The sequence below is a fragment of the Hemicordylus capensis genome, chromosome 4, assembly GCF_027244095.1.
Source record: "Hemicordylus capensis ecotype Gifberg chromosome 4, rHemCap1.1.pri, whole genome shotgun sequence".
Classification (NCBI taxonomy): Eukaryota; Metazoa; Chordata; class Lepidosauria; order Squamata; family Cordylidae; genus Hemicordylus; species Hemicordylus capensis.
Window position 1 is genome coordinate 53285347 of NC_069660.1, and position 26392 is coordinate 53311738.

The following is a 26392-nucleotide window of genomic DNA, read 5'->3' on the forward strand; positions in this document are numbered from 1 at the left end:
GCATCTAAAAAGAACTGAGCGGACACCCAAAAACCTGTGCCCGTGCGCATGTGTGCATGCCTTAGAGGGAACAGTGCTGAAGTCCCTTTGAGATTCTCGGACCCACTCCACACACAAATCGGGCTTTGTCTTGTGAATTCTAGCGTATCTCAAGGTATTTCCGGGTTTTTTAAATGCTGGTAAGCTACTTTTTCTGAAAACGCAGGAACAAATAGGGAGAGGCACTGATGTAGAATCATTAGCATGATAAGAAGGATACTCTCTTTACAAATGCAGATGTAGCTCTTCAGTACTCTCCCCCCGCACAAACACTATTGGCTAGAAGGAAAACACAAAGGAAAACATGTGAACTTGCATCAAAAGCAAACCCGAGAGCAGAGGGGAGGGGCTGCTTCCCTCAATGCCACGAGTGTGATTCAAAGTGGCTTCTCTCAACATTTACCCCGCAGCATGAAGCCATGTGAGAATCACTCCCAGGTGATGCCAGGGATTGAACCTTGGGCATTCTGCATGCTAAGCAAATGCTCTATCACTGAGTTAAAACTGCATCTAAACAGATACTCTGCCACTGAGTTGTGGCTTGATCCCACTCTTTACCATATCATTTGCCAGCATTTTGCAGCAAACAATGAATCATCGACATGCTTATAAGGAGCTGTATAATCAAGGACAGTGTGTGCATAAAATACAATCCATATAGTTCCTTCTCCATATATACTTTATCAAAAAGGTGTGAGAACAGGCCACAGGGAAGCCTAGAACATAAGAACAGCCCTGCTGGATCAGGCCCAGGGCCCATCTAGTCCAGTATCCTGTTTTACACAGTGGCCAAAGAAACAATAAGATCCCCACAATACTATGCACAAACTATGCCATAAAGAGCATGCAATAACTTGGTCCACTATAATTTTATAATCAAAGATATTCTCAATTTTTGATAAAACAAAAGATAACAATTGGAAATCACATAAATAAAACAAAATAGTTTGCATTGGAGGAATGGTGAAGTCCACTGTGTGAAGCGTAATATGGTCTCTTACAAACAAGTCCACACATCCACAATGGTGACCTCTGTTTCTATATTAGTCTTTATCAAGTGGAGAACAGTCTTCAAAAAGTGACAACACTGGTCCAAATTCTCCAAAATCCAGTCTTAACATGTACAGCCACCTGTTACTTCTAGAAAATTCACTAAGAGAACCAAGTTATTGTAACATTCTAATAAGAATGTAATCCCTGCTAACCTGGCAAAGAAGCACCTTTTAACTGGGTGATTCTCATTTATTTAGCAGGGGGAGAGTAACTGGCCCTATCCACCCCCAGCACAGTACCTCCAGTGACTATTGCTGGTGTCCGTCTTATGTTTCTTTTTAGATTGTGAGCCCTTTGGGGACAGGGATCCATCTTGTTTATTTATTATTTCTCTGTTTAAACTGCCCTGAGCCATTTTTGGAAGGGCGGTATAGAAATCGAATGAATGAATGAATAAGGTACAAAGCTAGATCTGAGAACAGACCACAGGGAAGCCTAGAACATAAGAACAGCCCTGCTGGATCAAGGCCTATTTAGTCCAGAATCCTGTTTCACACAGTGGCCCATCAGATGCCTCTGAGATGTCCACAAGCAAGAGCTGAGGGCAGGCCCTCTCTCTTGCTGTTGCTCTCCTGCAACTGGTATTTAGAGGCATCTTACTTCTGAGGCTGGAGGTGGCCTATTGCCACCAGACTAGTAGCCATTGATAGACCTCCATTAATTTGTCTAAGCTGCTTTTAAAGCCATCCAAACTAGGGCCATCACCACATCCTGTGGCAGAGAATTCAATAGATTAATTATGTGCTATGTGAGAAAGTACTTCTTTTGTTGACCTTAATTTCCCAACCTTCAGTTTCATGGGATGACCCCTGGTTGTAATGCTGTGAGAGAGGGAGAAAAATTTCTCTCTGTCCACTCTCTCTACTCCATGCATAATTTTACACACCTCTATCATTGCCTTCCCATAGTTACCTCTTCACAATGTCACAGGGAGTGACTGATGGTTACAAGTTCAAATTCAAGGGGGAGGGGACAAATTCAAGGGGGATCTCCCTCACAACCCTAGACAACTCTTTTGTGTTTTTTAACCTTTATACTTTTTATTCAATTTTCACAACACAAAAGAACAAACACAAATAATACAAACACTCACAAACACACAGAATAAAGACTTCCATCTCATCAATGGAACAAGTGTTGTTAACAATAACCGGATCTTGCCTATAGAGTAAACATTCTCTCCCCAGTAGTTCATATAGAAAACAACTTTGGGGTGTTTTTGAAACATTTGTTGTTAGCCCTTGAAAGCCTGACAGAAATCCATTTTGTGATGCATTTTTAGATAGACAAGAAGAGGGTTCCATTCTTTTTTAAATTCTTCATATTTATTTCTTAGTAGTGATGTTAATTTCGCCATTTCTGCCAATTCTAGTACTTTTTCTAGCACAACCCTAGACAACTCTTTTGGACATGACTTTGTGGAAGCAATGTGAGCAGAAAAGAACCACTTCTTTGTTGCCTGCACTACTAGAGCCTAGAAGATCTTCAAATGTGCTCTGTGTTGTGATCTGTCAGATTCACACCAAATCTTCCTCCACTTGCACTGTAGTCGTCTACTTCACCACTTTAGCTCATGTAGTTCTTCCGAATACCACGGGTCTGACTTTGAAGCAGGTCGGAGAGGATGCTTAGGAGCGGTTGTGTCTACTGTTCTAGTGAGTTCATTATTCTGTGTTTGCACCAGAACATTGAAGCTGCCTTATTGCATCCACAGAAGCCCTGACATAGTTTGTGTTGCTGAGGCAGAGGCCCTGTGCATCATGTCCACTATCCTCAATCATCATCATCATCATCATCATCATCATCATCGCCTGAGTTTGCCCTTTCTGTTTGTTGCACTTTGATAACCATTTGGATGAAGAAAGAATTAATTCTTGTGTTACACTTATATACGCCAGTATTCCTCTGATTTAATTGTTATGCCTCTCTCCCAGCTCACAACCCCTAAGCATAGTACTTAGGGTGGCTGCCAAACATTCTCTTTGACAATTAATTATGTACCTGTTACAACACTAGGTACATGGTACAATTTTGGGCTTGCATCACTTCAGGCTGCAAGTGGAGATTTTTTTTAAAAAAATCCTCCCATGTTTAAAACAAAACAACCTCCCCACATGTAGTAAACTGGCACTTCAGAGAAGACAGACCGGAACATGAAGAGTGCATTTTTATGCAGGGAAGCATTTAGATAAGTTTCTCCCTCCCTGACTGCAGTTTGAAGTTCTACAGTCTAGACTGCTGCCAGTTCAGTTTTCCACTTCATTCTGCATAATAGGTAAATCAGCTCTTAGGATTTCCTAATAGTCCCTACAATTCCTTCAGTTCTTTGTAAGTAATGATGAAAGTTAAGCCAATTTAGGTTCATAAAGTAGCCATAGACTAGGTATGGAGTGCATTATATGAGCTCCACATGCCTTTTAGCCCACCTGAAAGGCATGTGCCTAAACACCATCTGGTAAAATGCCTATCAGTTCAGATAAAGAAATTGATCTCACGACATTATCCAATCCTTTACAGTAACTGTTTTAAAAACAACAACCAGGCAAATTCCCAAACCCCTTGAGACAGAAACCCATTTTCTAATTCTTTTTCTCATTCCTTTTGCTATATAAACTTCTTTGTGAATATTTTGGTTGAAAAACATACAAGTATTCTTAATGATAATAATCTAGATGTCCACTGTTGAAAACAGGATGCTGGATTAGATGCACTCTTGGTCTGATGCAGCAAGGCTCATACATTTATGCTAAATTAATATACTCCCCCTCCCCTAATTTCACTGAGAAAACATTTACACCACTTAGGCACATAAATTAAAAATGCTTGCATTTAAAAGAGAAGTCATTTCTTCTTAAAGTCATCTCAGAATGCCCAGATGGAAGTTGAATGTGGTTTAATGAAACCAGTTTAAATTTCTACTTCCAGTTAACTTGGCACAACACTCCCTTGCGGACAAACTTTAAAAGTAGTAAGAAAACCCAGCAGCTATTTAGCAATCAGCAAAGGGGGATGTGGGAACAGCTTGGAATGATGTTGCCTTAGCAAAAAGAGAAGTAGAAATACCCCTTCCAAGTGCAGCTTGTCAAGTATTGTCCCTGAGAGGCTGTTAGAGCTTCAGTGCAGCCCCCTCCATAATCAGAGCAAGAAATAAAAGAGTCTTCACAAGCCATTTAATCCATCTGCTCAGCAGGGAAAACAAAAAGACAATTCGACTGTTTTCTAATTAGGAAGTTAACCACCTCCACAGCCCAACAGGCCCAGTCCGGAGGCGCCCTGCATGTCCTCATCCCTAAGCAATCAGCTGTGTGATGAGTCTGGAAGATCCTGTCACACAGCTCGCTGCATGCCTTCTACTCTCCTTGCGGTTTTGTCTCTCCGCCTCTCCGTCCTATGTTAGCATTCATCATTCGCCTTCCTTGGAAAAATCAATCACCGATGCAGCAGCTGGTTTCCAGTGGATGTAGCCAATGCTGATGTGTATCACAGAGCAGAGCCCAGATCAGGGGAGTGTGTATCCATGAGAACTTGTGCAGTGAATTGTGAGCAGTGTGCTGAGAAGTCTGGGGTTCAATTTGCTTCCTCGCCATGAATTCTGCAGGTGGCTTTAGATAACCTGCCCTCTCCCACTGCGATGTGGGGTAGGGATGTGCATGGAACCAGTTCGGAGGCCCTTTATGGACCTTCAAACCGGTTTACCGACCAGCGGTTCTGCCGGTTCGATGGGGGGGGGGGTAAATTTAAGGGGAAGGGAGGGTACACACCCCTACACCATGTTTGCCCCACTGGCACTCAGTTTTCTAAAAGTCCATCGGGGTGGCAGTGTACTTCTCTGCTGCCTCATTTGCCCCGTTGTCCGGATGTACCCAGAAGCAGCTAATGCGCCTGCATGTGCCAGGTGCTCTTGTGTGCATGTTGCACTCGCAAGCAAGCACATCAGGCATGCTTGTGCAACATGCACACGCATGCAGGCACATCAGCTACTTCTGGGTACATCCAGACAATGGGGCAAATGGGGCGGCAGGGAGGTACACTGCCACCCCAATGGTCTTTTAGAAAACTGAATGCCGGTGGGGGAAACACAGTGGGGGGTGGTAAGTGCACCCGACCCCACCCTTAAAGTTATCCCCCCTCCAGTTTCGTGCACACCCCTAATGTGGGGATATGATACAAGCCTACCCTAAAGAGTTGTTGTAATGATCAAATATTGAAATAATGTATGTGAAGTGGAAAACTTGCACCATATTATACATGTTTTTAATAACAGGAGCATCAACAGATTCCAGCCCCTGTGGTCAGAAACGTAGACTATGCTCCTCTGAATAGGTAGAAAAGACAGAAACTCCTACATTCACTTTTCACCCCCCTGAGAGATATCTAGGCTGTTGATTAGCTCAGAAGCAACAGGGTTTCATTGATGGGCACATAGAGATTCAAAAACTGAGCCGTGCAAAACACTGGCTGCAAAAACCCTTCTTCCCTCAAGGCTAATTTCTACAGTGCTTTTCATGTATCACTGTGAACTGGGCCAGCTACGATGAAGCTTAAGACATAGATTTTGTGGACACAACTTGCCACATTGTCTAGTCTGTTTGTTTACACACACACACACACACACACACACACATACATCTTGGAGTTAGTAATAAAACAGGAAAGCCAAAATGTGATGATACAGGAAGGGCTTTAGGATGGCAATATAACTGGCCATGGTTCCTGATTAATTTTTCCAGGGAACAGGAGCACTGTGGGAATGTTATCAATACAACATGCAAATACTTGGTTTTATATTGCATCAATACTGAATATACGAAGCTGTCTTAGGGCTGCTTTTCACAATCAATCTAATATAGACTGTGCAAAAATCTGGAGTTCCCTATGGCACACGTGTTCTCATAGAGCAAATGCAAGAACTCGGAAATCCTCCCCGTTCCCATTTGCCAATGTACAAAACCAACATTGTCAAGCCAACTTCAGAACTAAGATTGCCAATGCAGGCTTCACATGGGTTTGGCACATTGCCAGTTGGGGATCAGGAAAGAGTTCTCATGATTCTTTATTTATTTATCTATCAAATTTGTACACTGCTCCAAACTTTAGTCTCTGGGCAGTTTACAGCAACATAAAACAGGTTAAAACACAGGAAATAAAAACCTTAACATAATTTAAAACTGGAGTCAGATTAAAAAGCTTGGGTGAAGAGGTAAGTTTTCAAGTGCTTTTTACAAGTTGTCTGAGATGGGGAAGCTTGTATTTCAGTAGGTAGCACATTCCACAGTCTCAGGGCAGCAATAGAGAAGGCCTGTCCCCATGTGCCCACCAGATGAGTCGGTGGCAACTGGAGATGAACATCTCTGGATGAACTCAATGAGTGATGTGGCTTATAATGAAAAAGATGTTTTCTGAAATACCCAGGTCCTAAGCCATTAAGGGCTTTATAGGTTATAACCAGCACTTTGTATTTTGCACAGAAACTTAGCAGCAGCCGGTATAGCTCTTTCAACACAGGAGTAATGTGTTCTCTCCAAGATGACCCAGTGACAAAAATGGCTGCTGTATTCTGTACCAACTGTAGTTTCCAGACTACGTACAAAGGCAGCCCCATGTAGGAAGGCACCCGGGCCATAGGCCTAAGCGTCCACTAAGTATTCAGTCTAATCCACTTGGAAGATCTGGCAAGTCTGCAGCCAAGATGGTTGGCACTGAAAAATTAGAGGGGCGGGGGGAAACTCCAGTGGCAACCAAATCTCTGCAACAGTAGCCAAATTGCTATGGCACATTACATTTGCTTCAGTGTTTGCAGTTAGGTTTGCTTCTACGTGAAAGATCTTCAGGTGTGTCCAGGTTACATTCTTCTCACATGTCATATCTGCTTCCTAACCTAGTACTAAGTTTTGACACTTTCCCATACATACATGGTTTCTTGTTCTGGAAATAAATGAAGATGAATAAATGCTGAATTTGCACAGTCTCATGCATGCATACCCCCGTCGACTGGTTGCAGAATGATGAAAGAAGAGAACAATCTAAGCAGACTTACACATCTATTCATGAGAACTCATTATGCATGCACATTATGATGTGGTATCAGAGGAGCATGCATCGTTTTTCGATGCTTCTTTTAATGCACAGGGTGAATACAGATGGGGTATATTCAAGGTTGCACAGATGACTGTAACATAGGTATTATTTATAATTGCTATCCTTTGGCACTCTGATGGCTTTCCCCATTTCAGACATTCCAGAGAGATTTCACATCCAGAAACCATCCCTAACTATTACATAGGAAGCTGTCTTATACTGAGTCAGACCATTGGTCCATCTAGCTCAGTATTATCTACACTGACTGGCAGCCGCTCTCCAAGGTTTCAGGTAGGGATGTGCCCGGAACTGACGGGGGTGGTTCGAAGGCAGGGGGGCACATCTTTAAGGGTGGGTGAGGGTGCCTTACCCCTCCATTCTTTTGTCAAATCTTATATCCTGATGAGGGGCAGCTTTAAGGCCAAGCAATAACTTATTCACTCTACAGTAATAATGCAGCCTACCTACAACACTATGAATGCAAGCGAGAAACTTTTCCCCATTTGGCAAGAAGCAAAAAGAAGTTAACCTCAAAAGACTTACGAACTAGAAGATTGTACTCCTATAATTTGCTTTTTGTTACATTTGTGGTATAGGCTCAGGTAAAATGAATGCCAGGCTTGATAAAGAAATCTGTGCCTTGGAGACGAGAGAGGCCTTGGCTAGAATCAATTAGCTGGTTATGATCAAATCAATGGCAATTTGGAATGGCTTCTATTGCTGCAGCTGTACGTCTCAAGCTCGGCAGTTTTACAGCCAGCCTCAGCTTCCTGATAGCATTAGCCACATTTCTTCCCTTTATTGCATTATCAATTATTTTCAAAAATCAATCAAAATCAATTTTTCTTGGTGGAGGAGGATTGGAACAAATGGTGCCATTTTCAGAAGGCACTCTGACTGACAGATAGATTCCATCTAGATCTTCCTGACTAGTCTTCAATTTCCAATATCATCTTTAGCAGTCCAGAACTGGGCAGGAATTTGAACCACTGGCTTGTGCAGAAAGGTTGACCTTGGTGCTCCTCTGCTATAATTGCAGCATGCAAGAGAATCCAGGGGGAAATCCTTTGCAAAAGTATATCCCACTGTATTCAGTGGGGCTTACTCCCAAGCGTGTGCAGGTGTACATTTAGCCTGAGCTCATACATGTTTTGAACCTTGAGCACTGAATTTCACCTTGCTTTCTCATGCATATGATTGCACTCCTAAAGTATCACTGCTTAGCAAAACTGATGGAAATGTGTTTCTGCTTTTCTTAGTCATATATTTCCCCAGTCTGTGAGGGGAAACAACCATCCAGGTGAAAGCAATACTGGAAATCCACCCCAACCTGCTTTCTGCACTCAGCACACACAATTCTCTTACAACTCAAAATCCAATGTACAAATCATGAATTTGGACATGTGAGATTTATTTATTTATTTATTTAACATTTTTATATCCCGCTCTTCCTCCAAGGAGCCCAGAGCGGTGTACTGCATACTTAAGTTTCTCCTCACAACAACCCTGTGAAGTAGGTTAGGCTAAGAGAGATGTGACTGGTTCAGAGTCACCCAGCAAGTATCATGGCTGGATGGGGATTTGAACTCGGTCCCCAGTCCTAGTCTAGCACTCTAACCACTACACCATGCTGGCTCTTTCAAATTCAGGTTCAAATTGCCTTTCAGCCATGACGGTCAGCTTGGTCAAACCATGATCTCCCAAGAGAGTTAATCTCATTGGAATGAAACTTCAAACATACCCATTTAGGACTGCACTGTTAATTCCACTTTCTAAACTAGCAGCTGTGTTTCTAGTCCCAGACATGAGGAGATATCCATTGGGAAGAGAGATCTGTATTCTGCACATGCTCAGAAGACTACTGGGGGAAAACATCAGAATACAAACAGTTTCCAGCAGATCTCGGATTGCATTGGAGAAAGCACAGCAATTCCAACTGAATGTAAATACAATATCATATTTACCCGAATAGAAGACGAATCTGAATTTAAGATGGCCCCCTTAACAAGTAGAGGTTAAATTCAGGAGGTATCTGCATTTACTCAAAAGGAACAGGACTCTGAATTTAATACACCCTCCCGATTTCTAATATCAAAAAAACTTGGGGGGGAACCTAGTCTTGGATTCAGATAAATACAGTAACTTGGATGTGCTAGGGGCTAATGAAGGATGTTCTGGACCATGCCGCTGCCTTTTACAAGCGCCTGAATGTCAGCCTTGCTTCCTTGGACGGCTCCCCAGTTCTCCTATTCCCAACTTGATTTCAGCCTAGGAGGAAGGGCTGCGGCTGGGCCGGGAGTGCGGCACGTCCTCTGGCTCAGCCAGGAGCTTTCCCCTTTTCAGGGATCACCCTGAGAGGTAGGGCCAGCAGGCGCGTTGTATGCAGCCGGATGTGAGAAGCATGACAATTGAGAGAGCGAGAGCGGGGCGCGCGGTGTATTTGTACTACTGCAGAGGGAAGGCGGGGGAGGAAGGGGAGAGGGAGGACCCGCCGCCGCATCTGCTGCCTGGATGGGAGCTTCCGAAGGACGGAGCCAAGTTCTGCGGCGTCCAAGCTGGCGGTGAGAGGCAGCGCCCACAGCTCCCGCCCACCTGGTAAGACTGCAGCGTCGGCTCCTCGTGGCTTGGGGTGGAGACCCCGAGAGGGGGAGGGAATCCCCCCCGCCCCGGCACGGCTTGCCAGCTCCAGCGCCGCCGATCGCAAGCGCGTCTCTCTGGCCGGCTGCTGCTGAGTGGCTTGGGGAACTCCCCGGGAGAGAGGCGCAGATTAACCAAACGGCGTGGCTAATGGGAGCACGGCTCGCCCGCCAGGGAAATCCGGCGGGAAGGGAAAGGGGCCGGCCTTGGCTTGGCGTTCCTGGGAGTGCGGCAGCCTCTGCGGCGAAAGTTTGCAGGAGGAGGCAGAGGGCGGCCCGCGTTGCAGAAGCGGACGGCTCCCTAGCGCCTCCCTGGGAGGGCGAGGCAGCTTCCTAAGCAGAGCGAGAGTTTTATTTGAGTGGTTGGATGGGTCGGGATGGGGGCTAGGTGAAGAGAGTGTCTCTGAGCATATGTAGAGTGCCAACACAAGCAATCGCCTATCTAGAACGAGGTGAGGGGTAGCGTGTGTTTCCCTAGGCAGGCGTGAGCGGCAGCGCGACTCTCCTTTCAGGAATGAAGGTGTGAAGCGGAGGATGGAAACTGCAGCAGCAGAGATCTAGGCGGGGAGGAGGGGTTGCTCCACCAGACAACTGTCTGTCTTTTAATTGTATTTACCATCTGTAGTGATTCATTTCTAAAAGTGGTGCCGGCGGCCGGTGTCGAATCTTGGCTGAAGTTCGTGTCAGAATGACCTTCTAGCTTTGAAGCCTTTGCCCTGTCTCCAGCTAGTTAGTGGTTACATAGGTGGTTTGACACTCTGCACATGCTCAGAAATGCTTCTCATGTTGCAGGGCTGAGCCTTGGCTCAAATTAAGCCCGGAAGCAGGAAGGGGCACCCAGTTCCCAGAGCCCAAGAGTCAAGGGAAGAAGGCTTGTTGCTAGCAAAATGCTGAACTGGAGCTTATGGACTATTCCGTTCCAGAGCTACAGGGAAGCAGCAATGCTAGATTGTCAAATGCTTGTTGTTGGGTGTTTTTGTTTTGTTTTTTTTAAAGTCTTGCATGTCCCATAACCCTTCGTTTGCTTTAAACAATATGTTTTAAAAGAACATTGTAGGGATCATAGAAGACTTGGACATTATAGAGTTGTTTTTCTCCACTGGGAGCCTGTCCAGATGACAGTAAAGAGCTACGTTTTCAGTTGCTACACTAGCCTTAGTCCTCAACTAGCTAGTACTACTAGCCTAATAGCCTACACCCCTCCCTAGCAATGAACTGAGAAGTAGTTTACTGCAGAAGGGAGGGGGGTTAGATGTGTTGCAGTGGTGTGTGTGTTAATAAAGCTAGAAGTCATGTGCTACAGAGTTCTACTGTCCAGTGCTTGGAAGCGGGAATAAACCATGTAGTACTTTTTTTTTTTTTTTTAAGGAGGGAAACAGTTTACAAACTGAGAATTTTTGCAGAGGAGAGGATAGCTTGGATATTTTATCATCATCACCACCTTTCTAAAGGTTATATGAATGTTCCCACTGAGTGGAATTTGTACACTGGGGAGTGCTCAGCATCAGCATTTTAAAAACATTTTTAAAAATGATCATAAAATGTCATGGATGTGAGGTTGAGGAGAAGTTGCATGCCACCAGTGATGTCACAGGTATTGGCCAGTCGGTACCACTGGCAGTTGGGCAGCCACATTCCACAGCACTTCATATGTTAAGAGAGAAGTACAGTAGTGGGGTGGGGGGGAGAAGATTGCATAATCGGAGCAACAAAATATTGCAGGTTGAGAAAATGCAGTTCCCACACATTAGGTGGGGTAGCTAGGAGGAAAATACATTTTGATTACTGTCGCGTTATGCAGAAGCTGCACATGTATTCAAGGTAGGGTCATGGTTCTGGAGTGTTTAAATACAAGTCCAAAACCACTCTGAAATTTCACGTGTGACTCTCGTCTGTCTGCTGCTGATTTTCTCTCTCAGCCCCTCTTCTAAAACGTGGATTATGTGTTGTTAAAGCATAAAGCATAATATTATGCATTGTTAAAGCATAATATCCACAAAGAACTGCAGGTTTCAAAGTGGAGAGTGGTGGCATCTGGTCAATAGTGGCTACTGCCATTCTTATATTCTTTACTTTCTCTTTTAACTCATTGATTTTTGTACAGAGAAGGGGAGAGAGATCTAGATAGATAAGGGTTAAATAAATAAATAAATGAAACTTGAAATGACTCTGTTTAGTAATACGGAACAAAACGTGACTCCTGAGTCTGCTCTAGATTACAGCCATTGCTCAGCTTGAATCTGTATCATTACTGTTTACACTGCAATAAAGCATCCTTCACTGGGCATGCTGGTTACCCTGAGGGATGCATATTCACCCCCAAATGCTCCGTCTCAGGTAATGATGAGTTAAAGCTGCAGCTGCCAGCCACAGACCTGTATATGCTCTCTACTACTACTCCAAAGCTCTTGGGGATAAAGTGCCCTAGAGGAATCTTGTTAGTGCGAACATGCCCTGAGTAGGAATTAGCTCACGCCTCCCCAGCAAACATTCTTTGCATAGAAATTTATTTCCATCCTTGCTCTCTGCACCAGTGGAAGTGCTGTCAATAGCATCTTTGCTCCAAGGCCCTAAAGATGCTGTGTAAATGTTAACCAGTTCAGCCTCACGGGTGACTTAACTTCCCAGGATCCGGAGAAAAGAGCACACACTGCCAGTTCAGTCTGTTCGGCTGTTTGGAACTGGAACCCGTCCTTGGCTTTTGTTGAAGTTGTGCCGTCGAGTCGGTGTCAACTCCTGGCAACCACAGAGCCCTGTGGTTGCCTTTGGTGGAATACAGGCGGGGTTTACCATTTCAGCATCTCCCTATATTGTTGCTGCCCGATATAGGTGTTTTCCATAGTCTCTGGGAAACATACCAGCGAGGATTCGAACCGGCAACCTCTTGCACCCTAGGCAAGTTACTTCCCCGCTGTGCCATTAGGTGGTTGTTGGCTTTTGAAATGGACCCCTAATTTTACGTTGGGCCTAGAAATCAGTCCTGATCTGAACCTTGTTGAAATGAATATGTGAGAACTTGAGAATTAGTGCAGCAGGATTAATTGTTGTTCTGCAAGGTTTGCTTGGTGCTGACTAGAATGGAAGGTACACTGGACTGACTCACTTTGGAAACAAACCAGCAAGTGGCCTAAGCAGAAGTTCCCAACCTGTGACCCTCCAGATGGCGCTGGACTACAACTCCCATCACCCCCAGCTACAATATATTATGCTGTGGATGATGGCAGTTGTAGTTCAGCAACATCTGGAGTCCCACGGGTTGGGAACCTCTGAGCTAAAGTGGTTACTTTCGTTAACATAAGAACAGCCCTGCTGGGTCAGGCACAAGGCCCATCTAGTCCAGCATCCTGTTTCACACAGTAACCCATCAGATGCCTCTAGGGAGCCCACAGGCAAGAGGTATGAGCATGCCCTTTCTCCTGCTGCTGTTCTCCTGCAATTGGTATTGAGAGACATCGTGTCTCTGAGGTTGGAGATGGCCCACATCCATCAAACTAGTAGCCATGGATAGTCTTGTCCTCCATGAATCTGTCTAAGCCTCTTTTAAAGCCATCCAAGCTGGTGGCCATCGCCACATCCTATGGCAAGGAATTCCATAGATTAATTATGAGCTGTGTGAAAAAGTACTTCCTCTTGTTGGTCCTAAATTTTTTCGACCTTCAGTTTCATGGGGTGACCCCTGGTTCTAGTGTGAGAGAGGGAGAAAAATTTCTCTCTGTCCACCCTCTCCACTCCATGCATAATTTTATACACTTCGATCATGTCTCCCCTTAGTCGCCTCTTTTCCAAGGTAAAGAGCCCCAGATGCTGCAGCCTAGCCTCATAAGGAAGGTGCTCCAGGCCCCTGATCATTTTGGTTGCCCTCTTCTGCACCTTTTCCAGTTCTACAATATCCTTCTTAAGAGACGGTGACCAAAGCTGTGTGCAGTACTCCAGATGTGGCCACACCATAGATTTGTATAAGTGCATTATAATATTAGCAGTTTTATTTTCAGTCCCCTTCCTAATGATTCCCAGCATGGAATTAGCTTTTTTCAAAGCTGCCGCACACTGAGACAACACTTTCAATGAGTTGTCCACCACGACCCCAAGATCTCTCTCCTGGTCAGTCACCGACAGCTCTGATCCCATCAGCGTATATGTGAAGTTGGTGTTTTTTTGCCCCAATGTGCATCACTTTACACTTGCTTATCTTGAACCGCATTTGCCATTTTGTTGCTCACTCAACCAGTTTGGAGAAATCTTTTTGGAGCGCCTCACAATCCATTGTGGATTTCACTACCCTAAATAGCTTAGTGTCATCTGCAAATTTGGCCTCTTCGCTGGTCAGCCCAACTTAGTTAATTAGGTTACTTGCAGCCAGATTCAATGCAGAGATAGTTGGTATGTTTTGACTTTGCTTGGCTTAGGTTTACCCGAGTCTGCATAAGATTAGATCTTAAATGGTTGATCTTGACTCCTCTCTAGGGTAGGATATTGGAATCAATGATCTTTAAGTACATTTTCCAGCCCGATTTTTGCATGATTATAGGAATGAGGCTGGGTGGTAAGATAAATATGCCTAAGACCACCTGCAACCATTTACCGAGTTACTTATGCATGAAAACCTGAGATTTCCATACACACAGCTAAATCATGACTGGCAGCTAATGCTTGCAATGGCATTTTAAAGCAAACATGAAGAGAGGATGGGCAGCAGTGCCAATAGCTGTGGATCAGGACGCAGTGTTCCCTCTAACAGGGATTCCCAGATGTTGTGGACGATAACTCCCAGAATCCCCAGCTGCAATGGCTTTTGCTTGTGGATTCTGGGAGTTATAGTCAGCAACATCTGGGCATCCCTGTTAGAGGGAACACACTGATCAGGAGCTCTGCAGGCAATGGTATGTGTTTATCTAAAAATATGTACTGTGAAGGGGGATTATGATCCAGGACCTGCAACAAAAGTGGAGGAAAGAAGCTTGGGGTAGCAGAGAGTTTGCAGGACTGAACGGGGTGGGAAGAGCCAAGGCTGGAATTGGCCAGATGCAGCAAAGAGCCCAATAGCAGGATAAGCCTCCAGAGGATTAGCAGAAGTACAAAGGCAGCAGGCAGAGCCTTTTTTGCAGATGGGCTTATTTGCCTAGAATAAACTGTCTTGAAGCGTTTTCACCAGTCAATTAGGCAGCCAAGAAATGAGCACAAAATGAATAAATGCAGGGCACAAATGCAGATTAAATAAGAGATCTGTTTTGGTTCTCTTTTTGGCGGCTACTTCTGTTAGCCAGTGTGGCTAACTTCATGAACATCTGCTCTGGCTCCCTGGAGTGCCATTTAGTCTCAGGCTGGCAGCAAGAAAGATGGGGAGGCCTTTTCAAACCAGCAGCCTCAGCAAACAGGAGTGGGGAAGTGTGGCTGAGGAAGGGAAAGGATTCCCTTCGTTGTCTCATGCTTGCTTGTGGAGAAGCTGAAGGTCGAGTCTACCCTCTGCTCAGTGTACATATAGGGACATAAGAGGCTGCCTTCTACCAAGGTCTTGGTATAATTGGAAATTGTCTACCCTGACTGGCAGCAGTTCTCCAAGGTTTCAGGAAGAAGGTTTTCCCAGCTTTGCCTGGAGATGCTAGGGATTGGACCTGGGACCTTCTGCATGCCACGCAGATGCTCTGACTCTGAGCTATGGCCCCGTTACAGCAGACAGTGCTTTCCACCCATCCAAGTGCAAACCAGGGCAGACTCTGCTTAACATGGGGTCATTACCACAAGACAGGCTCTCTTCTCCTAGAAATCTTCCCTGTGAGGCCATCTATGGCATCAGCCGATGTGGTTGTTAATGGGTGGGGTTGAGGGATGGTGAGCCCTGGTACCTTCCTATATGTACCTGGTGCCCCTTCCTGAAAAATAACATGACATGTATCCTGAGCTGGATATGTTAGGAAGCACTCAGATATTCTGGGGTGGGAACTCAACCTTTCTAAAGGCCAGAGATGGCCTCTCTTCACATTTGACATGAAAATGAAATGTAGCCTCTCAGGAAATGGGCATTCGTGCCAGTTGCGAGATATCCTTAGTTTTGAGACTTCCTTGGTTTGTGCGTTTATTCACTTGTCAAACCTTAACCAAGTTGTCTTCCTTAATAAGCACAGGATCTCTGAACCAAGAGTACAGCCCACATTTATTTTGATATCACACCTGTTCTCTGACCTTTCCAAACTGCCAAGAATTAATCGGTTCAGAGTAAAGTAATGTGGCCTCTCTTGAAGCTAGGAAGAAAAGTCCCAATTTCTTTAAGATGGGGTTACCCAGCTTTGGGTCCCCAGATGATGTTGGAATACAACTCCCATCATCCCCAGTCACAATGGAGGGCCACATCTTGGGACCTGAGCAGGGTGGATTTGATTTAAATCAAACTGATTTAAATCACGATTTAAATCACAATTTAAATCACTAGCAGGGTGGATAAAAATCAATGATTTTTTTTTAAAAAATCAAAAAAATCTGATTTTTTTTTAAATCATTGATTTTTATCCACCCTGCTAGTGATTTAAATCATGATTTAAATCGTGATTTAAATCAGTTTGATTTAAATCAAATCCACCCTGGAACTGAGGTTGGAAACATTTGCTTTAGGAGGGGTAAGAACAAGGAGACCCCTAAGAGATGCTGCAGAGGAGGATCAGTAACTCATGTGTGCCTGTAGAATAGGTGAAAGTGTCTTTTGTACACCACTAGGAACATAGGAAGCTGCCAGATATACCATTGGTCCCGCTAGCTCAGTATTGTCTACACAGACTGGCAGCAGCTTCTCCAAGGTTGCAGGCAGGAGTCTCTCCCAACCTTGTCTTGGAGATGCCGGGGTGGGGGGTGGGGAACTTGGAACCTTCTACATGCAGATGCTCTTCCCAGAGTGGCTACATCTCCTGAGGGGAATAGCTTACAGTGCTCACACATGTAGTCTCCCATTCATATGCAACCAGGGTGGACCCTGCTTAGCAAAGGAGACAAGTCATGTTTGTTACCACAAGACCAGCTCTCCTCCCCTAAGACCAGCTCTCCTTCCCCCCCCACTCAATACTAGAGGTTCCCAACCTTGGGCCCCTAGATGTTGTTGGACTATGATCTCCATCATCCCTTGTCACAGTGGACTAATGGGAGTTGCAGTCCAATAACATCCGGGAGATCCAGGGTTGGGAGCCCCTGCTCTATATGACCCGCCAGGTTGGGTTTTTTTGCTAACAGAGGCCTTCTGTGATCCAGGGTGGGGTGCCTCTATATACTAGTTGCAGGGGAGGAACAGCAGGAAAGAATGTATGAGGCTGTTCTCACGAGCAGCCAAGACCGGGCTAGAGCAGCTAAACCCAGGCTTGGCTGCCCGTGGGAACCTCCAGGTGCCGACCGGCTCCCGGCGGCGCCTCAGTGGCAAACCTGACTAAGAAGCTGGGCTATTAAATGAGGTTAAAGGAGTGAGCACTCTCTTAACCTCGTTTACCTGACAGCGCTGAAGCACTGACGGGCACCCGCCTGTCACTGGGGAGATCCCCACATAGCACTGAGCACTTGCTTGGTGCATTGTGGGATTTCTGAAGGGCTAGGACAACACGTCCCCACCCCTGCACCTCTGCACTTCCTGTGGCAGCCACGGACCATCTGGGCGCATGATCCACATCTGCGGGGAAGGTGAGCTTCTGCTGCCTTCCCCGCCACCCACCCTCAAGCGCTCTCCCATGATTGTGAGAAAGGGCTCTGTGCCTTCACCTCTTGCCTGTGGGCTTCCCAGAGGCATCTGGTGAGCCACTGTGGGAAACAGGATGCTGGACTAGATAGGCCTCGGGCCTGATCCAGCAGGGCTGTTCTTATGTTCTCTTGAACGCATAGAGTAAGGGGTTGAATCACTGTGCTTTGTACACAGAAGGTCCCAAATGCAATCCTTGACACTGCCAGTTAAGTCTTGGTCACAAGGCTGGGAAAGACTTGGAGAGAGCAGCTACCAGTCAGAATAGATAGTATTTTGAAAGAAGGACCAATAGTCTGATACAGCCTAAGCCAATTGCATATGTTTATCGCTAATTAAAGGATCTCATGTTGAGGACTGATCATAACCTTGTTGTCAGTTGGGGTAAACAGCACTGAGCTAAATGTGGCAGCCTCCTGACTGGCATAAGGCAACTCACTTAGCCTGTGTCTTGGAAATGAGTCAAAATGGAAAGGAAGTGCATGCATCTATGGGGCATTGCCAAGAGAAGGATGAGAGACATGAGACCAAACAATGCAGAATTGCTGAAGGCCGCTAATGAAGCATCCTGGTCTTCCATAATACCTCATCAGTGCCACAGGCTGATAGCATCCATGCCACGCCGCATTGAGGCAGTAATTTCTGCAAAAGGGGCCCAAACCAAGTACTGAATACATATGCATGCTTATACTTTTCAGAAGTCCGATATTGTTCTATTCTTCAATCCTTGTCTTCTTGGTTCCATGTAATATTCTAATTTTCTGAGATTGTGGATTTGGGGTTTTCATGAGCTGTACGCCATGATCAACACAATTATAACAAATTAAGGCTTGACTTATCTCGCTTTGCATGTAATGCGTCTGTCTCATATATCAGTTTCACCTTTTAATTTGCATTACTGAAATTAATGGACTTTTGCACGATATTCTAATTTTCCGAGTTTCACCTGTATGTGTTTCTATCATAGCTGGAAACGTTATGATCCTTGTTATGGATGCATAACTTGTGGGTGAGAGGGAGGTACTGGCAGACATGGGGTAACCTACAGATATGTTGGTTTCACAAAAATCTGAAGAAGAAAAACCTAAGTGGGCAACCCCCTTCTCAAATCTGTCTTAATATAACTCAATGGAGCAGAATGTTTGTGGACTCAGTGGGTTTTTAACAGCCAACTGGGTGGGTGGAGCTAATGGATGAGGAGTGATGAGGAGGGTTTGAACAAAAAGAGCATGAAATTTCTCAGCTTGAAGAATGATTCCTCAAGACCCCTTCTGAGGGGGAAAGGTGCCTAAAACATTCATGCTCAGGCATAGACTCAGGTAACACATGCACACCAGGGATGTATTGATTTGCAGCATTTTGATGCAGGTCCATACATGTAAAATTATAATTTTATAAAATTATAAATGGGGTGGGGGTCCATATGTAATACTTGAGGATCTGAGGGGTCTGTATGTGCAAAAAGGATAAGAACCCCTGGTCTAGATGTGCAACAAGCAGGAGTTACTTGTGCATGTGCTTGTTGCTGGTTCTGAGAACTTGCAAAGCAGCTCTCTCAGTTCTTACCCAGGGCAGAAAAAGACGCTTGCTAGCTAGCACATTTTGTCTTTATTTATGTGTGTGACTTTCCCTCCTTCCAGACTGGATCACTTGTTTAGAGATGAAAGGAAGATCTGTGACTTTCCCCCAGATATATAGCTTGCTAACTTGGGAGGGAAGGACCTTGTCTGGAGAGCCCCAAGGACTAGCAATGAATTTGTAATTTAGGAACTACATTATAGATGTACAGGCATGCAGCTAGAGTTTGGCCAAACTAGAATTGCTTGCTTTGTATCCTAACATCAGAGAACTGCATTGGAACATTCAAAGACAGCGTTAATCTTATTTTCTAACATTCGAAAGGATAAGGCTTTTCCGTGTGCTCTGCAGCTCTGGATTTAAGTTGAATGAGGCCTAGTCTGCATATGTAGTAGAATGAAAGGGTAGAACCCCAAGGTGGGAGGCTTGACTGTCGCCGAATCTCATGCTCCACATGGAAGACACCACTGGTGAATGCTGATTTGAGTAAACAGACTCCAGTGGGTAGAAAGCTAGTACATTGAGGGGAATGACATTTTCCTGCTGAGTTTGATTTTTTTTATTTTGACAGCTGCCACTTTCTTTTTTGTTTCATTATTCTTGAGTTTTTATTTTATTTTATTTTATTTTATTGTACACCACTTTGAGCACCCAGTGGAAAAATGGTATAGAAATCTAATAAATACACTATATTTAGCTCACTCTTTGCTGGGCTAGCTCCCTACTTGCCGGGAGTTGCCGACAGATGTTTACTGTTGTGTTGTAGGATACTGTGTTGTATTCATATTTGTACTTTATTGTTTTTGATGTTCTGCATGTAATGGCTGGTCATAGACTCTGTCTGTCTAGCAATCTATCTATCTTCTAGAAGAATGCAAGGGAACATTCAAAAATGGTATCTCCCACCTGCAGTCTCAAGTGGTATAGTCCAAGGTACCACCTCATTCTGCTGCATGTGTAACCCAGGCCTTAGGCTATGATCCTAACATCAGGCTGAGTTCCATTTAAATCAGTGGGCATTCAGGTAACTGTGTTCAGGAGTGGTGCTAACATTGACTGATCCAGCACTCCAAGAAAGGAAGAAGGATTAGAGTGCATCCCTTCACCCTAGTTAGATATACAGTGTGCCCTTTCCTCCTACTACAGTGATATATGCTGAAGTTCACAGCATAGTCCACCCCTGTCAACTGAGCAAAGTGGCATCAGGGGATTTTAGCAGGGGAATAGCAACTGTCTCGATTCAACCAAGCATAGGATCTCACCCAGTGGTTGTTGCTGGTGTCTCCTTTGTGTTTGGTTTCTGGCTTTGAGTCTCTTTGGGACAGGGAGTCATCTTCTCCTTCCTCTTCCAGTGTAAAACACATTGAGAATGCTTTGTTGAAATGTGGTACGTAAATATTCTGCATTAATACATAGTACATTGTATGATTATATTGGTGGTGGTGATGACCACAGATGGGGGCTTCTTGTCCCTCCAGGCCTAATGCTTGTGATGTAGCAAATGCAAAAGGGCATGCTTGTCTTGGGCTTTCCCATTGTCTGCTATCAAAAGTGAACATTCCCCATGGAGTCCTGTGTTGCAGTACCCTGCAAAGGGAACTTATGCACTTTGATTGCAGTCCCCCCTTTGGGCCAGGTGGTCATATTTATATTGGTAAGAGGTTGGTTAGGACAGTACTTTACTGGCCAACCCAATTAGGAAGGGAATGCCCTGAGAGTGTGCCCATTGTGAAATCCTCTCTGGGTGTTCTGATGCCTTCCTGGCATATCCTTTTTATCGTGTGGGGGAATATTCATATGAATGGGTTGTCTCTGATGGCCAGAGTTAAGCTGAGGCAGGGGTGGGGGTGTTCATTATTTGCCATTCGATGAGGTTTTACACAAACAACTAGTGTCTAAAGTTGATTTTATGTTTTTGCTTTTTAAATATTTCAAGGCCCATCTTGAGTATGTGTGAATAAGTGCGTTCATTCTCTATTTCAGTGCAATTTCAAAGATACATTTTAACCATCCTGTATCAATCTCTGCCTTTACTGTGAATATGTACTAGAATTGCTGCTTGTATCATTTCCTGGAAAAGTGGAACGAAAACCATTCTTCTTGTACTACTTGTGATTAATCAAGTGTGTTACCAATTTATCTGGGAGGACAAAAGTTGTGATTATTCTCAGGCGCTTTAAGGACACCTGGTGAAAAAACCATATATGTTTTTAGTGCCATGATTGTCAGGGCAGTCTACTGATTGATTGGACCTTTTGAGGGTGGCAACTCTGCATCCATATAGTTTTGTAGGTGCGAAGGAAGTACCTAGAGCCTGTTCTATCCTTATTCTAGTATCTCTTGACTAGGGAATTGGAGTCTGTAGGAAGCAGCTGCTTCTGTTTTTTGTGAGCAAGCTGTAGTTGGAGCGACTGAAAGGTCATTTTTCCACCTGGAGTACTGCACTGCAGAGAACAGGCTGGGGTTTCTAAGCAGACTGAGGTGGGTTTTTTTTTTTTTTTTAAAGCCAGCGTTCTTTTAAGATTAAATTAAAATGACTTAAGTGTTGAGCAGAGTGCTATAAATGCAACAGCATAGGGTTGACAGTGAGCAAATACTAGCGTGCTACTTGGGCAGAACAAAATTTAAATCTCTCTTCTGAGACAGGAAATCCAGATTGAAGGGAGGGGCAACTTTGCAGGATTGTTTCTGAAGGGGGAGACTGATCTGGATCAGATTTGAGCTGGAGTGGATCCAGGTAGTAGGTTTGGCAGCAGGGATGGCCAGTGCCACAGAAATGCCTTCCCTGCAGTTCAGCTACAAAATAGTTGCACCCGAAAGCAGAGTTAGAGAAGTCCCATCCCCAAGGAACTGTAACTGGGCCTGTCCATGTAGCAACTTCTCTGCCCTGCCACGCCTGTGCACCTAATTGACTTTGCGGGTTGGCCATAGGAAGCTGACATATACTGATTCAGACCATTGGCCTATCTAGCTCAGCATTGTCTTCACAGACTGGCAGCCAGTTTAGTAAGTGTCATTGTGGTTGGATGACAATGAGTGTGTCTGTGTTCTGTTGTTATAGTCTTCCCTTTTGCTATTTTTGCTTTGCTGCCTAAGCTACTGTCGTGCCTGAATGTCTAATAAATGTTACATCAAGGATGTGATTCTGCAGTTGGGTGTCCAATGCCTCTATCTCTCTTAAAGATCCCTGATTTGGGGAATTCCGCCCTCCCATAACTCCTTCAGACTAGAGCGCTGCTGGGATTATTTGGACACAACAGTTCAGTCCAGCTGCAGAAGGGCAGGGCTGAAAGTTCCAGCCCCAAGCAACAGCAAAGGAAAGTGGCAGCCAGTGGGCTGTCCACAGATGTGTCTGCAAAAAGCATCTCAGTAGAATTCTAGCTGTGTGTTTATCTGGAATGATAGGAACATGATAGCCAGATATGCTATAGCTAGCATTACTGTTATGATCTGTCCATTTTAGACACCTTGGTAGTGGAATGTAAATGGGCCATGATCTCTTTCCCCCTATTAATCTGTGTTTGTCAGATGGTTAATCTGTGTTTGTCAAATGTAAGATATTCCCCTCAGGGGATGGAGCCACTCTGGGAAGAGCATCAGAAGGTTCCAAGTTCCCTCCCTGGCTTCTGCAAGATAGGGCTGAGAGAGATTCCTGCCTCCAACCTTGGAGGACCCGCTGCCTGTCTGTGAAGACAATACTGAGCTAGATAGACCAATTGTCTGACCCAGTATATGGCAGCTTCCTATGTTCCTATGAAATGGTTCTTCCAGGCTCCCACTTCAGAGCCCTTCTTTGACATGGAAGAACCACTTCCTAAACTCCTGCCAGAGAAATGTGTGTGCACAGTGTACTTTTATATCTGTCTCTGGGTTAGGTCTCTCTTATCTGTGTGAATTTCTGTGGAAAATTCATGTTTTGCCTTACATCTTTGAAATGGAAATACTTAATTTACTTTAGGGACTCTCAGAAAGTGGGCTTTGTATTGGTTAGAATTGTCATCTGCTCTTCCTGCGGGGATTTTTGTCTTTCACATAGAGGTGTTTGGAACAAATTTGACTTTGACTTATCTTTAGGCTGGGTGGAAATATCATTGACCAAGTGCATTCATGCTGCATTCTTGGACTTAGGCAGAAGTTTGCTTTAATATGCTCAAAGCCCTGGCACTGCTTAACTACAGAGCTTTAACTCTTCTCAGTGAGCCCTAGCTAGCCTTGACATTGCGAAGCTGAATTTCATATTTTAGCTGACTTGCATTTGCTTTCTTCTTTATTTTCATGCTTAATACTCTGCCAATATTTAATAAAATATACAATTTGTTTGAAGTACTTCTGATGTTTTGCCTGGAGGTTCAACTGCATCCTACGTCTATTTGTTTTCTTTATTTGTCAAGTTTATTAATCTCCTTTCAACCCCAAGGTGCCCAAAGCAGTGTACAATTTCTGAAATCCCAACCAGCTAAAATCCAGTTAAAAATCCCTAGCAAACAAATAGCAGCATTAAGCAATTTAGAACACCTCCAAGGACAGTGGTCCCTCTAATTTTTTTCATCTGTGTGCAGAATGAGTTTTGTTCTGGGTGGCAGTATCAAGGCAGTGTGTGTGTACATGCATGCAGAGTGGGGCCTTCCTGATTCAACCTGAGCGGGATCTAAAATTAACTGAGCGGAGATCAGAAAACTTGTGAGCATGTGCACGCCTTAGAAGGAACAGTGTTCAAGGATAAAATGGTTTTCATGCTTTTTCTTTTTCTTTTAAACAATGATGGGCTTCTCTGGCCAGTGTGATGGCTGGTGCTGGCACTGAGAATCCTCTGCCCTAAGCTGCCCCATAAGATTTTACAGCATGAAATGAAGCAAGATCTCTGCAATAAATCTTACCAAGTGGAAGTTTTCCATGGCTTTAAAATGCTGCTGATCTTATGCTACTAAGGTGACCTTATAAAAGTTAAGAGGTGGTCTAAGGAACTAAATGGTCTTGGGTCCGAAGGAGCTGAAACAAAAATAGATCTTTCAGTCCAGGGTAATGTACCCCTGGTATGTAACTTCAGGTTGTACTTCCCTGCTGCACTGAAAAACAGGGAGCTAGTCATGGGGAAATATCCAGGAATTAGGATGCATTTATACCTGGTTCAGTTATTCTTGTTGCCTTGCAATTCAGCCCATGACTCCCAGGTCTAAATCTAGTAAGAAGGGGGCCTCTGTTACAGCTCTAGATGCATCACAAGCATAAGCTTGATTCTGACATTATACTGTACGAGTGTATAGATGACTGTACACTCGTACCCGTGTTTGTGTGAATGACTGTATCTGTGTTGATTTTAAAAGTAAACTTGGATAGCGGCCCTTCAAATGCATGGCACAGATAGGACGTGTACTTCTGTACCTGTGTTCAGCATAACGTGTGAATGACTGTACATGTGAAGGCTGTATACTTGTTGTACAAGTGTTGAACAGAACATGTTAATGAGTCTCCCAGGAGATGGTTCTGTAGCTCCAAGGTGGAGGATTGGGAAAGACTCCTGCTTGAAAACTTGGAGAAGCCGCTGCCAGTAAGCGTAGCTAGTACTGAGTGAGATGGACCAATGGTCTGACTTAGTATAAGGCACCTTCTTATGTTCCTATATATGTTCCTAGGAGTTTCCCATGACCTAGTACCTTGGCAAACAGTAGCAGAGCAGGAAGCACCCCCACCCCCATGCCCAGCAAGAACGTATACCATAAAGTGGGGTTTTATGTGTCCATACCTCTCCTCCTGTTATGTGAGCGACCTAGGCTGAAATTCTTCACAAGTGTGGAAGATCCATCTATTCAGGCTTAGCAGTGGTGTTAGCTGATTTGTAGAGATAGCATGCATTGAATTAGTTCTTCTTAGAGTCTCCCCCCAAAACAACACTATCTGAACATAACCAAAGAAGGAAGAAATATACCCTCCATGTGAGAATATTTCAGATTTTCCTAAGAAAAAAATATGACTAATAACTGAGCATGTGTGATTCGCACTTCAGAGCCCTAGGTGCTCATCAGTTTCATTGGATGTCTGCTTGCCACGTCTGAAAATAAAAGTGTGTGTGCTTTAATCTGGAGTTACAGTCCTGTCATTCAGTTCATTTGGCACCAAAATTGAACATTCCATCCTAGAGTTTTAAAAATGGGCCACACGTCTCTTTGGCAAGAGGACTTGTGCCTATTTACCAGTGAATGATTAAAGATGACAGACTTTGTTTTGTTCACTGCATTGCCAAGAGATACTACAGCATTGACGAGTAAACATAAACACTTGCATAAAATTACATATAAAACTCCTCTCTCCTGTTTTTGCCAGTATGGAGAGTTCTATAAAAGGTTTGTGGTCCTTCACAGCTCAAGGAGACCTCCAGTGTGATTTATGATCTAGAGACGACATATGGTGTATTCTCAAATGTATCTGAAGCTTTTTTGGGGCAAATATCTATATTCTAGTTCCACAAAATGGTTCAGTTTTTCAATCTGTTTAAGAATGTTGAATCCAAATACTAGACAGCACAAAATAATGCCATCGTGTGCATACTAACTCATCTAATCATTACTAGAAATTACTACAGAACTGGATTCGTGTGTTTATTACATTTTTCTTCTGCCCTTCTCAGGGTTGGCATTACCCCTTCCCCTTTTATCTTATAAAGATTGCTAAGATGTGTGGTCCTTTTGAACACTCAGCCTTAACATTTATATCTTGTTTAAATTATTATCATTCCATAAGGTCCAATTGGCTATCTAGCCACTCTAATGATTATATGGGAGGATTCGTAGGACTGAGATCCTAAGTGGGGGCAAAACCAAAACCAAACACCCACTTTTAAAACCTGCAGATGCTGATTTTTAGTTTTTCTTTGATAACTGAGTTCTTCCTCATGGCCAAATACCACCACTTGGTTCTGTGTTTACATTCTGCCAGGCCCAGCAGGTCCCCACCAGTCTTGATTTGGACTCCTGGTGCTTCTGCAGTGCAAATGCACACTGTTCATCATAATCAGTAAGAGCAATGAAAAGTCATTTGCTCCTCAAGGATATTGTTTGGGGAAAGGAGGGGTGAAGGGAGAGGCCCAAAATGTTCTGTGCCAATTCTTGCTAAATCCAATGGGAATCAGGTGTCTGTTTCTGAGAACTGAGAAAATCCCTTATGCAGTGTGTTTCTGTTTGCTTTTTCTATCGGATAGAGCCCCCTAGAGGCTGCAGTGGTAATTGTCCTTCTAAGCAGTACAGGATTTCTCCCTTCCCTCCTCCTGTCACGGCTCCTTTAATGAAGTTAATTCAGCATTATA

At 44.2% G+C, this 26392-nt stretch overlaps 1 protein-coding gene across 7 annotated transcripts in view; it reads left to right on the plus strand.

Moving 5' to 3' along the window:
- The window catches only part of SYT2 (synaptotagmin 2), a 221367-nt gene that overhangs the window by 112702 nt on the left and 82273 nt on the right, over positions 1-26392 (plus strand). The window contains exon 1 of one of the 7 annotated variants that reach the window (XM_053247074.1): positions 9622-9765. The exons of 5 other annotated variants lie outside the window; for them this stretch is intronic. The gene's annotated coding sequence lies outside the window, so the exon portion shown is untranslated. Of the gene's footprint in view, positions 1-9621; positions 9766-21557; positions 21574-26392 lie in introns of those variants that run through there. One more of the 7 variants, XM_053247077.1, reaches the window with a different exon arrangement.